We start from the raw sequence: 14,249 nt of genomic DNA on the forward strand, positions 1-14,249 counted from the left end.
AAAGTGGCATCTCACTTGTGTGCTTAGGAGTGAGAGCACTCCTGTCAGACCAGCTGTCTTTGGGCAGGATTTGTGTATGGTGTGCTGTGAGATAGCCTTAGCTCCAGGATGCAGATGGAAACTCACCCATCTCTTTTTCATTTGTTTGTTTGTATAGCTGCATGCAACGAATACTCAAAATCATTTGTGCAGTGAAGCAGCTCATAGGTAACTAACTTTGGAAACAGAAAAGGAAAATGGGAAGAATCCGTTTATAAAGACAAATGTGGAAGATTACTTTATACAGGGGCCAGGTCCCATAATATGCACCTAGGGACAGTTAGGCATATTGCCATTATATATTTTAAATATTATTGATATTTAAGTATTATTGATAATTGTAAACATATTTTCCTGGACACTAACTCATATCATGATCTGAAAACAGAACTTCTTTTGTAACTGTTGTTGATGACAGGCTCGATGTTCTTTGATTCACTTCTTTATTTGGAATTTTTAATCCCACATTTGTAATGCTTTCTGAGCATCTGCTCTATCTGTTAGTTTAGTGCCATGGTTTTATCATGCCTGGGAAAAAAGGAAAGCTCATCCCTATAGAAGAACACTAGTTTTAATTGGCAGAAGAAATGGCTATCTTGCCTGAGTCCCTCCAGGTCTCTCTCTCTCTCTCTCTCTCTCTCTCTCTCTCTCTCTCTCTCTCTCTCTCTCCCCCCCTCTCTCTAAGGTCACACAAGTGCTACATCTGCTCACTTTCCCCATCATTCCCAGGAGACTCATGTTAAGCTGTAGAAGGCTTATAGCACACCAGGGTGCTAGCTCCAAACAGGAAGGGCCTGATTCAGCATGTCTGTGGTGCTGCACACAATCTGTAGTTCAAATACTGACTCAGGTGCCGCTAGTGCAGGTGGTCTCAGAATATGGTGGCAAACATTGCTTTCATAAATCGGCTCAAAGGGAATGTTGTGAGTGACAAATGGCTCTGCAGGAGGCTTGGAGCTCTGTAAAAGTGCTGAGGTCTGAGAAAGAGTTCCCACACAGAACATTTGTTAGATTCAATACAAAATTGTGAGTTTCTCTGGTTAGAAGGAGCTGCTGTGGGCATGAGGGAAATGACATGGATTAAGCCAAGTTGAAGTTGAGGACAGATGCTTTCCCAGGCAGATCTGGGCTTGAAGGAGGATTGATAGTTACTGTAATAGTGTGGCAAGATGCCCCCAAACTTAGTAGTTTTAAAGAACACCAATCTTACAGTCATGGATTAGGGACTTGAGTAGGGGAATATTTAGGCTCATATCTGGGAATTACTTGGTGAGAATCAAAGGTTTGGAATGACTGTGTGGATGGAGAGTGGAGTCCTCAGCAGGCTATTTCATTAGAGTCTGACATCTGGCTGTACCGACTTGAAGGCTGGAACAGCAACAGGAGTCCATATATACAGCCATTCCAAGTTTCTTTAACAAAGAATGGCCTCATGGTAGTTGTATTTTTTACATGGGAGCCTGGAGTTCCAAAGGAGTTCCAGAGAATAAGACAGAAAGCACACTGTAGACTGTGTAGCCCAGCCTTAGAAGTCACACTGTCCCGTCCACCATATTCTGTCTGTTGAAGTTGTTACAGGGTCATCTGATTCAAGTAGAAAGAGGTTAAATGCCACTTCTTGGGACCCTAACAAAGTCACATAAAAGAAGAGCCCATGGTGTGAGGAATATGACTGTACTTTTCTTTCAAACATAAAATTTGTCATCCCAATAATAGAAATGACCTAGGGATTTGGGGAGCTAGAAAAGAAGTGGGACTAAAATCTGTAACTTAGTTGTGATAAGCTTATTCAACACAAGATCATACAGAGATGAAAATAGATGAACTACAGCTGTAACGGCAACACAGAGCTTAGAAATACTTGGTGTCGCTGAAAGTGCAAGTTGCTAAATCCTCATTGTACATGTCCACTTTTATAAACATCGAACTCATTAAACATCATATATGTGAAACAGAAAACATACTTTACGGTAGTGGTGTTCTCTGGAGAAAATGGGTGATGAGATGAACAGACCTGGATTCTGTATGTTCCTTGGCTTTACAGAACTTAGCTTTAAGAGGTGAATGGTCCACAAGGGCTCACCCTGCTCTGTTCACCCAATGTGATTTTATGAATGTTAACTGAGTGATCTTATCCTTCAACAAATAGAAATTGAGAGGCAACATTAAACACTGAAGCATCAAGTGAGTGAAGAATACAGTTTTGGTTCCTTTATTGGCAAAAGTTCTTTGATTATGAGAGCATATGACCCAGAAATGGAGGTTGGGTCTGTAAAAGGAAAAACATTTTAGGAGGGAGCTAAAGGACATACAGAGACAGAGAAGCACATGTACAAAGCAGGTTTCAAAGACAGGAAGGGCCTAATCTTTTCAGAGCTATTGAGTAAATATGGAACTCGGAGTTGTGAGTAGCTAGTGATGAGTCTTGACAGGAACAGAAGGCTTAGATCACAAAAGGCATCATGAACTGTTTGTACTCATTGGGATTCTTGGTATCAAGGGTTGAAAGAGTGTCTCTATGCACTCTGTTGAATAATCGATTTGCATAATACATTTGAAGCAATGTCGAGAGTCTGATGAGAGGTGTGGGGTTAACTCACAGAGACAGCCGAACTTGAGTACCATCAACTCTGTTTCATCTTGATTCAGCTTGTGTACCTGTGTTCTCTCTACAGACACCTCTGCTTCTAGGAATCCCAACATACAACATGGCTACTGACCTCCTCAGTTGATATCTTCAAATCCAGGGGAAGTGACTTGTTAGACCTGTGAGAGTAAAAACCCAGCTGTCCTGGAGGCCACAGCGATGAAAGGAAGCAACAACAGCTTTAAAAGATACATATCTCCGCATTTGGACTAGTGCTAGCTCCTAAAAGTATTAATTAGGTGGTTATTAAGTGGCGTACTAGTTACCCTTCTCATTGTGGTATGAAGGACCTGACAAAACCATTTTATGGAAAGAATGTTTTTCTTGGCTCACAGTTCCAGGCTACAGTCTGTCATGGGGACAGCATGGCAACAGGAGCCCGGGCTCCTGATTCCATTGCTTCTGCAGCTAGGAAGCCAAGAACTGTAGCCCACAGTATGGTGCCCCCATATTTAGAGCGATGCTTTCCACCTCAGTTAACACAATTGTTTTAGCGAGGAGGCTGTCTTAAATTGTCCTTAGTGTACATAGTCTTTATTTATCAAGCTCAAGCACTCTATTTGCTATTTCTCACTATATCAACCTCCCCTCCCCCAAATCAAAGATAAATTTCAGTCTTTCAATTTCCCAGGTCAAACTTCAGCCCATTTCAAGACTCCTGCTCAATGTCCACGACCCACTTGAGACCTCCTTAAAATGTATGCTGTCTTTTTGTGCTTTACTCTCTGTGTGATGGGTAAGGGGATATTCTTTTAGAAAGAACAAAGAATTGTGTGTCCAAAATTAAACATAGAAATTAATTTTTATTTGTATTGGGGGGAAAAGGAATGAAAGCTGCCAGATACCACAAATGTTAGAAATTCCATAAAATTACCAGAGTAGTTTTCTTGCTTCACTATCCAATATTTTGCAGCATCCTTTTTCAGCTACATAGGTATTGATGATCTTTTGGTAAGCCAAACAGTATGTAATATTTTCTGTAGAGAGATTAGAAAGACAACCAATTCATTGTTGGTAATGTAATGTAAATTATTCTCAATTTTTTCTTAAATAAACTGCTTTAGACCTACTGTAATATTGGACTAATAGCTTATATTGTATAAATCTAGGCACTCTGATGAATTTTACTTTCTATAATTCCAAGACAAAAAAGAAACAATAGAATATGATATATGTATTTTTGAAATTTAATATTATAGTTATAATGTGATTGGTGCATTGTTAAATATATTCCTGACAGAATCAATGAAAACTGGATTCTGTGCTTTCAGTTTGATATATCTCATCGAGGATTTTCATACAATTTATTCTAGTTCCATGAATTTTAAAAAAAACATTTCTTTCCACCTTCAGTCATCTTAGTCCTGGCATGATATGCCCAGTGTACCTGGGCATATGTAAGTTGGCACTAGGGCAAAACAGTATTTGAAAAAAATATTTCTTCTCCATCTCCTCTCCCTCCCCTTCCTCCCCCTCCTCCTCCACTCCCTTTCTTTTCCTTCTTCTATGTGAGCCTTGAACTCGTGGTGATTATTGTTTCAGATTCTCATGCACTTAAGTTATGGGTGTGAGCTACCATAACCAGTTGCAAGTATTTTTATGTAGATAAAGATGACAATGATTTAACTACATAAGGAAGTGACTGAAAAACTGTATAATCATACCCTCTCTAAACCCAAAATAAAATTTTCTCCAGTTCATATTTCCTTTATAAAGGGGTCTTGAGTGCCCACTTCCATGGCAGAGTGCAATAAAGAAAGTAGAGGGAAGAGGCTGTGATCCTAAGCAATTAATATTTTACTTTTCAGATCTGATTAAAACAGTTATAAATTGAAACTAAAAATATTTTCACCTCTCTAGGCCTTTCCACATGCTGATGGCCCTGATTGCCAGCTGACAGGCCTTTGGAAGGTCACTGGATCATGATAGTGCTATTGTAAATTTATTAATTGATAATCAATTAATTGATTAATCTGCTGAAGAATTTCTGCCAGAGAGGGATAGTGGGAGATGGTGCTTGATTCCAAGAAGTAGATCACTGGAGGTATGCTTGTGAAGGGTATATCTTGTCCAAGTTCCTTTGTTTCTATCTCTCTGATTCTTGGATGCTGTAAAATGAATAGCATCCCTCTCCATCCCTTTCTCCCATGCCTTTCGTGTGTGGGTCTAGAAACACCAGAGCCAACTGACTGTAGTCTGCAAGTATGAACCAGGATCCATCTTTTCTACTTTAAAGCATTCCTCTTAGGAACTTTGTCATGGCAAGAAAACCACAAGATGATGGGAAGGTTTTCCCAGGGTCTTCCTGAGACATTGGCATGGGCCCCTGTAAGCATCATTAGCTCCTGGTAAATTCATCTGTTCTTACAGCTCCAGCTTTAGGCTGTAGCTCCCTTTGCTCAGACTTGCAGTTGAAAATAACACAGACATAGGGGTTGAGCTTAGCACGTGCCTCACATGTCCAGGTCTTTGATTCCAGCAACACGATGATCCAAACCAGTCAGAGAGCTGGGATGTGAGTGTAGTTGTCTCAGTCCATTCCCCTGCTTGATCTTCAGTACTAGATGTCTATAGCTTACTCTTTGTATGGAAACTGCTCAAAGCTGCTCTTTAACCCTATCCTGTCAGCCAGGCTATTGCAATTCACTCCTCAATCAGGAGCCCTTCTCCCCACTGAACACCTATTATGGTGGATGTCGTTGGGAACACCTGTAATTTTCATTGACACCCACTTTCCTTTAACTCTATCGTGATTGTACACTCTGTAGAGGAAGGGAAAATGGCTGCTGTGGGAGTGTATCTCTGGAAACAGCCAATAAGGCTCCTTACACAATTTAGTACATAAAAATTCATAATTCTACTGTGATATATAGGGTTCAAAAAGACAAAGGCAAAAAGAGGGGGAAATAGGTTGCATAGTGATAAAGCTGCAAACCCCGAAGAAGAGGGAAACAGCACCCTTCTTCTCTCCCCCTCTTTTTATACTGCATTATTAGAGTTATTATCAGGGAGTGCTGCCACTGGAGTTTGGTTTTAAGTTGTTTGTTCACTTAGATTTTTCAAAGCCTACATTAATGTGGGTTATTAAGTGCTTCCATCCCTCTTCTAGCTTGCTGATCAAAGATAGGGGAGAAAGATGGTGAAGAGGAAACAGGGAATGTGGACCTGTTTGGAAGTAGTTCTTTGGGGGCGGTTCCAAATATGAGTACATGAATCAGTAGCAGTGGCACAATTCTGGAAGAAAACATGAGGTTCTGGCTGAATTGGCACATGTCTGTGGAAGCAGCAAGAAACAGCCAGAATACCATAAAAAGTTCTTTGGCGCTTTTCTCTCTATGAAGTCACAACAAGCAAACAACAGTGAAACCAGCAAAGCTTTGCAAGGCAAACTAATGCAGGAGCATCATGCCCTGTCTGCCGGAATATACTTATACTTTTCCAACATCACCTGCCTTCTTATGTGCTTGCCTCAGCAAAACATCCGCTCATGTATCTGCTTTGGCAAAATATCCTTTCACATTCTGCTTCGGCAAAATATCCTCTCATAAGACAGCTTCATAAGAAAAGCACCACGTGACACAACTGAGTCTTCCGAGAAACCAGAGATGTCTATCTCAGCTGTTCTCTAATGTGCAGAAGTGGCTTGACAAGACCTTGGAAAACAACATCAGAGCACTCTTAGCACTGACTGACACAGGGCTGCTTTCCCCAAAGCAGCACTCGTCGGATGGAGACTGACACCCTGGCAACCTTCACATCTATAACAGAGGACAGGAGAGATGGCTTCCTGTAGACACAAACACTTTACTAGAGAATTTAAACGTGCTGGAATCATCCCGACACTTGTCTTTTTGTAAAGTTTTATGTTTCGCTCTTCATCTCCTTTATTGTTGGAGTCTAGTTTTGGTTAGAAGTTATAAATTCAATTTCATAATTTAATTTTTGATTTCAGGTTTTTAATAAATACCACTGATATATATATATGTGTGTGTGTATATATATATATTGTAGATGGACATACCATATATATGGTATCTATGTATGTATGTATGTATGTATGGTATGTATGTATGTATCTATCTATCATCTATCTGTGAAGAAAGCATGATATAATGAATACTAATTGACTTACAAAGCTTTTATTTTATTTTTCCTTTTATTGAATTTTTATTTACATTTCAAATGTTATCCCCTTTCCTGGTTTTCCCTCCAGAAATCCACTATCCCATCCCCCCTCCCTTTCTATGTGGGTGTTCACCAACCCAGCTATTCCCTTGCTCCTGCCTCCCTGCCCTGACATTTCCCTACACTAGGTCATAGAGCCTTGACAGGACCAAGGACTTCTTTTCCCATTGATACCCAACAAGGCCATCCTCTGCTACATATGCAGCTGGAGCCATGGGTCTGTCCATGTGTACTCTTTGGATGATGGTTTAGTCCCTCAGAGCTCTGGGGGGGCCTGATTGGTTGATATTATTGCTCTTATGAGGTTGAAAACCCCTTCAGCTTCTTCAGTCCTTTCTCTAACTCCTCCATTATAAAGTTTTTAAAATTGAAGTTGCATGTTCAATCATGTTTTGTGTCCCAAGCATCATCTTTTCATCTCAATCCTGGGTAATTCTGAAGCAATTTTTACAAATGCCATTATTTCATTCCTTATTTCTTTGAGAAATGTGATACATTTTTGACAAAAGAAACTTTGGGAAGGGAAAATTTAGAAATAACACTTTTAATATGACAATTGAAAGAATCATGACATTTGATTTGTATTTTAACTTTAGAAAAATGTTGCGTCTCTTTGGCATAAAAATTCCAAATGTGGAAATCCTGAGTACGACCAGAGGAAGAGGAAATTAATATTGTTCATCTTGTTCAAACATTAGGAACTAGCTAGCAAGAATAAGGGAAAGACCCAACTAGTTTGTGTGTCTACTGGATTTCCCACCAAAAAGCATTTTCAACTATGTTTACCTAATTCATTTTTTTGTCTTCTGTTAATTAGATTGCCGCCGCCGCCGCCGCCTCCTCTTCCTCCTCCTCCTCTTCCTCCTCCTCCTCTTCCTCCTCCTCCTCCTCTTCCTCCTCCTCCTCTTCCTCCTCCTCCTCCTCTTCCTTCTCTCTCTCTCTCTCTCTCTCTCTCTCTCTCTCTCTCTCTCTCTCTCTGTGTGTGTGTGTGTGTGTGTGTGTGTGTGGTTCTAGGGCCTTCTGGCTTTAGGATGCTGGGCAGATACCCTAACCTGAGCTACACTCCCAGCCTGGATAATCTTCACTGGATAATCCAGCACACTTTCAGCATTCATTTGTCTCTACTGTGGTTGCTCCATTGCTCCACTATTGTGATTCCCAAGTGGTGAGTAGTTTTGCATGACTTTGGCTAAAATTAGGACAACACAGTCCTGTGAAATAGAGAAGAGTGTGTTAGTTTCAAAGTTGCCTTCTGTCCTGCAGCCTTCCCTCGATGTCAGTCTTCCTGCTGGGACAAAGACTGCTGGGGTTTTTTTTTTTTTGATGTTATATTTTTTCCATTTTTATTAAATTGGGTATTTCTTATTTACATTTCAAATGCTATTCCCTTGTAAAGAACTGGAGGGCAGGGTCCATGAGCACAGAAAAGCACAGCCATCTTTGAAGATACTCTCAAAGCCTGGAATGAAACTCTCCAGTTCTTTCTTCCTAGGTTTTGGCATCTCTCGTTACTTATAGAAGGGGATTCATCTGCCCACCTCTGACTGAACAGTTGCACATTTTCATGGATTGCCCAGTAGCCTCACCTGCCATCTTGGCTGCACGAGCCAGCCTGTCCCATACTAAACTGAAGCACTTTTGATATTCTGACCTTTGTAATAGTAATAAATATTGCTGATAGAAAAGAGGAATGCACTTTGAAAGCACACTGAGAAGATGCCCTGCAGATGCCCTCAGATCCTCATGAGGGGAGAGATAAGTATAAGTAGAGGATGGGAACACAACCCAAGGGGAGAACACTTGTTTAGTGTTCACACACTGTTCTGGCTTCCATGACAAGGACTGAAATAAGTAACCAGAAAACCAAATAAAAACCCATTCCTATTAGCTTGTGCCCACAACTAAACAGGATAACTTATTTAAGCATAGACGTTTGCCTGATCAACAATACCAACAGCCCATCTCAATCAATCAATCAATCAATCAATCAATAATAAAAAATCAAAAGAAGGTTACATTTGCTTCTCAATCTAAATATGTGCAGATGTGTGGTTTATGGGTCTGGAATAGTAGAATTCTCTACCATTCTTCTGCTCCTATACCCTTATGGAAGGATGGCTCAAGATTCCAGACTTCTGATCTAAGCACAACCCCAAGCCAGCCGTCAGCACTGTACTGAGAACAGCTGACTGGTGCCAGTGGTCTTGTGTAGATGCTCTGGCCACTGAGGGTTTCCAAGATTGTAGTGGATGTGAGGAAAGTAGGTAAAGGTGCCTAAGTAGTAACCAGCATGGATTTCCCTCAGTCCAATTAAATCTAGTTTAGAGAATTAACAAATGTAGAATTTCTTATGTGTAAGTAAAATTAATGTCTAAATTACTCTGTAATTATATGATGCATAGATGTAATATATACATAAATTATGATTTAATATTATCAATAATAAAATTATGCTGAAGAAAAAATCACGACTCTCTTGTATACTTTGCCCAGTTTGCTTTCCCAGATATTTTGAAAAAGTCATCAGAAATATTAAAAGGAGATTATCAAATTGTTACAAAGACTGACATTAGGGTTTGGAAAATATTTTGAGACCATAAGTGGTTTTTAATTTACTCATTCACATTATCAAAATCGCAAATGGAAAACCAATTTTTAAAAAAAGTAAGTTTCTTTCAATAGAATCACTTAAATTCATGATTTTGACCCCCCCCATTTGCACTGGGCTGCATCTGTTCTCCCTTTCCTAACTAAAATACTTGTGACTTTATTCATTTATCTATTTGTTGGCCTATGTGTGTGATGGGCATTGGTACTGTGATATCATGCATACTATGCAACACTGCCTTTGAGCTATGACCTCAGCAAATGATTAGAGACTGGACTTTTAAAGAGGTGACTACTGTTAAAGAAGGTCATAGGGTGGGGCCCTTGTCCAGCATGACTAATGTCATTATAGAAGGAGGAACCAGACAGTCCCAGACACAAAGTAAATTCTACCGTGTATCCCTAATTTCATTAAATACACTGTCATATTAGCTGGCCTTTTGGGTTGATTTTAAACTTAGCATACAACAGGAGAAGTCAATCTTATCACTTCCAATTGTCTATTGACTCTGAGGGAAACTATACAAGTAGCTTTTGACTTCTAGCTATGTTAAAATCCTAACAAAAATCAGGATTCTAAATATCAGGATACCTAGATATTTCTAGATATCTATACTATTATGCATTGGGAATAAGAAACAAATCATTTCAACCAGTTATTTCTCACCTGCTCTAATTATCATATTATTTTTTATCATATTATTGAATAATAGTAAAACACTTTCTTTTGTTTAAGAGTGGATGAGAGCAAAAGTAAATAGTGCATATGATTCTTTCATTGATCAATGTGATAGTATGATTATTTGCTTTACAAGAGTTAGATTAGTGGGCATGTATGCTTTGTCTCCTTTTTTTCCACATCCCTGTGTTCCATATCACTTCCTAGTATTTCTTAGTCCTTCGTTTTTTGAAAATAGCCATTCTTCATTGGAATGTGGTACTATCTCACTGTGGTTTGCCTTTGTCTCTCCCTGGATGTTAATGACACTGGATGTTTTTCATGTACATTTTTGTCCACTTGTGCTTTTTCTCTTAATGAATATCTGTTCAGATCATCTGCTCATTATTATCAAAGAAAGTTGTGTTTGTTCGCTATGTGTTCTGGATTTTGTCCCCTTTTCAAATATTTAGTTTGCAAATGTTTCATCCACCTTTGAAGGCTGTCTGTGGATTATATTCTTTGATGTTAAAAATCATTTGTTATAGTACTTTTGTTGCCGAATCACTTGTTACAGAATCGGTTCTTACAGTACCGTTTATTTATTTTTTGTATGTTTGGCAACTGTGCATTTTGTAGCAAATCTACTATTGTCTAGCCGTTGTTCGAACGCATTTCCCTGTTTTCTTCTAGTAGTCTTATAGGAAGAGATCTTACAGTTAAGTCATCAATCCACTTTGAGCTGGTATTTGGACCAGTTGAGAGATGTCTAAGGCTCCGATATCTGTCTTTGACATATGGCTGTCCACGCTCAACGTCAGTTACTGAACATACTCCCTACTTCTCACTACGCTTGGTCCTCCGTGAGAAGCTGGATAGTGCACACATATAGCATTATCCCTGCGTTTTTTTCTTCCGTCGCATTGGTCTGCGCCTTGAATTGTGCTGATGTTATGGTATTTTGATTTTTGAAGTGTGAATTTTAATAAGTCCGATAGTTACTTTTGTTTCTTTTTACTTAGGATTGCTTTGGCTATCCAGAACTTTTTATGGTCCCACATACATTTTTACATTGATTTTTCTAATTCTGTGAACAAGGACATTAGTATTTTTCTGTACATTGCTTTGGATATTTTAACAATATTAATTATTTCCATTCATGAATATGGGGTTGCCTCTCTTTTGTTTGTATCCTCTTTGAATTTCTTATTTTTTTCTTTTCTTTTCTTTTTTTCGGAGCTGGGGACCGAACCCAGGGCCTTGAGCTTCCTAGGCAAGCGCTCTACCACTGAGCTAAATCCCCAACCCCCTCTTTGAATTTCTTTCACCAGTATTTTGCTATTTTCAGTATAAAACAGCTCTTTGGTTACATTTACTACAAGGTATTTAATTATCATAGCTAGTCTTTTTTTTAAATTAACTTGAGTATTTCTTATTTACATTTCGAATGTTATTCCCTTTCCCTGTTTCCAGGCAAACATCCCCCTAATCCCTCTCCCTCCCCTTCTTTATGGGTGTTCCCCTCCCCATCCTCCCCCCAATTGCCTCCCTCTCCCCAACAATCACCTTCACTGGGGGTTCAGTCTTAGCAGGACCAAGGGCTTCCCCTTCCACTGGTGATCTTACTAGGATATTCATTGCTACCTGTGGGGTCAGAGTCCAGGGTCAGTCCATGTATAGTCTTTAGGTAGTGGCTTAGTCCCTGGAAGCTCTGGTTGCTTGGCATTGTTGTACTTTTGGCGTCTCGAGCCCCCTCAAGCTCTTCCAGTTCTTTCTCTGATTCATTCAACGGGGGTCCTATTCTCAGTTCAGTGGTTTGCTGCTGGCATTCGCCTCTGTATTTGCTGTATTCTGGCTGTGTCTCTCAGGAGAGATCTACATCCGGCTCCTGTCGGCCTGCACTTCTTTGCTTCATCCATCTTGTCTAATTGGGTGGCTGTATATGTATGGGCCACATGTGGGGCAGGCTCTGAATGGGTGTTCCTTCTGTGTCTGTTTTAATCTTTGCCTCTCTATTCCCTGCCAAGTGTATTCTTGTTACCCTTTTAAAGGAGGAGTGAAGCATTCACATTTTGATCATCCGTCTTGAGTTTCATTTGTTCTATGCATCTAGGGTAATTCAAGCATTTGGGCTAATAGCCACTTATCAATGAGTGCATACCATGTGTGTTTTTCTGTGATTGGGTTACCTCACTCAGGATGATATTTTCCAGTTCCAACCATTTGTCTATGAATTTCATAAAGGCATTGTTTTTGATATCTGAGTAATATTCCATTGTGTAGATGTGCGACATTTTCTGTATCCATTCCTCTGTTGAAGGGCATCTGGGTTCTTTCCAGCTTCTGTCTATTATAAATAAGGCTGCTATGAACATAGTGGAGCATGTGTCTTTTTTATATGTTGGGGCATCTTTTGGGTATATGCCCAAGAGAGGTATAGCTGGATCCTCAGGTAGTTCAATGTCCAATTTTCTGAGGAACCTCCAGACTGATTTCCAGAATGGTTGTACCAGTCTGCAATCCCACCAACAATGGAGGAGTGTTCCTCTCTCTCCACATCCTCGCCAGCATTTGTTGTCACCTGAGTTTTTGATCTTAGCCATTCTCACTGGTGTGAGGTGAAATCTCAGGGTTGTTTTGATTTGCATTTCCCTTATGACTAAAGATGTTGAACATTTCTTTAGGTGTTTCTCAGCTATTCGGCATTCCTCAGCTGTGAATTCTTTGTTTAGTTCTGAACCCCATTTTTAATAGGGTTATTTGTCTCCCTGCGGTCTAACTTCTTGAGTTCTTTGTATATTTTGGATATAAGGCCTCTATCTGTTGTAGGATTGGTAAAGATCTTTTCCCAATCTGTTGGTTGCCGTTTTGTCCTAACCACAGTGTCCTTTGCCTTACCGAAGCTTTGCAGTTTTATGAGATCCCATTTGTCGATTCTTGATCTTAGAGCATAAGCCATTGGTGTTTTGTTCAGGAAATTTTTTCCAGTGCCCATATCATAGCTAGTCTTTTTTTTTCTGCATTAACTTATTATTTTTTAATTAACTTGAGTATTTCTTATTTACATTTTGAGTGTTATTCCCTTTTCTGGTTTCCGGGCAATCATCCCCCTAATTCCTCCCCCTCCCCTTCTTTATGGGTGTTCCCCTCCCTATCCTTCCCCCATTGCCGCCGTCCCCCCAACAATCACGTTCACTGGGGGTTCAGTCTTAGCAGGACCAAGGGCTTCTCCTTCCACTGGTGATCTTACTAGAATATTTATTGCTACCTATGAGGTCAGAGTCCAGAGTCCAGGGTCAGTCCATGTATAGTCTTTAGGTAGTGGCTTAGTCCCTGGAAGCTCTGGTTGCTTGGCATTGTTGTTCATAAGGGGTCTCGAGCTCCTTCAAGCTCTTCGAGTTCTTTCTCTGATTCCTTCAACGGGGGTCCCGTTCTCAGTTCAGTGGTTTGCTGCTGGCATTCTCCTCTGTATTTGCTGTATTCTGGCTGTGTCTCTCAGGAGAGATCTACATCCGGCTCCTGTCGGCCTGCACTTCTTTGCTTCATCCATCTTGTCTAATTGGATGGCTGTATATGTATGGGCCACATGTGGGGCAGGCTCTGAATGGGTGTTCCTTCTGTGTCTGTTTTAATCTTTGCCTCTCTATTCCCTGCCAAGGGTATTCTTATTCCCCTTTTAAAGAAGGAGTGAAGCATTCACATCATAGCTAGTCTTTTTTTTTTTCTTTCTTTTTTTTTTTTTTATTAACTTGAGTATTTCTTATATACATTTCGAGTGTTATTCCCTTTCCCGGTTTCCGGGCAAACATCCCCCTCCCCCTTCCCCCTCCCAACCCTCCCCCCATTGCCGCCCTCCCCCCATAGACTAGTTCACTGGGGGTTCAGTCTTAGCAGGACCCAGGGCTTCCCCTTCCACTGGTGCTCTTACTAGGATATTCATTGCTACCTATGGGGTCAGAGTCCAGGGTCAGTCCATGTATAGTCTTTAGGTAGTGGCTTAGTCCCTGGAAGCTCTGATTGCTTGGCATTGTTGTACTTTTGGGGTCTCGAGCCCCTTCAAGCTCTTCCAGTTCTTTCTCTGATTCCTTCAATAGGGGACCTATTCTCAGTTCA

General features: G+C 40.3%; 1 long non-coding RNA gene across 2 annotated transcripts in view; it reads left to right on the top strand.

The window, feature by feature from the left end:
* LOC147999427 (uncharacterized) overlaps window positions 1-6,667 on the top strand; it is a 64,508-nt gene extending 57,841 nt beyond the window's left edge. For both annotated transcript variants that reach the window (XR_015644083.1, XR_015644082.1), the window contains exon 3: window positions 2,715-6,667. This is a non-coding gene — a long non-coding RNA (uncharacterized LOC147999427). The remainder of the gene's footprint in view (window positions 1-2,714) is intronic.
* The last annotated feature ends 7,582 nt before the right edge of the window (window positions 6,668-14,249 follow it).

This window comes from Rattus norvegicus, chromosome 19 (genome assembly GCF_021556685.1).
Source record: "Rattus norvegicus strain SHRSP/BbbUtx chromosome 19, alternate assembly SHRSP_T2T, whole genome shotgun sequence".
Taxonomy (NCBI): domain Eukaryota; kingdom Metazoa; phylum Chordata; class Mammalia; order Rodentia; family Muridae; genus Rattus; species Rattus norvegicus.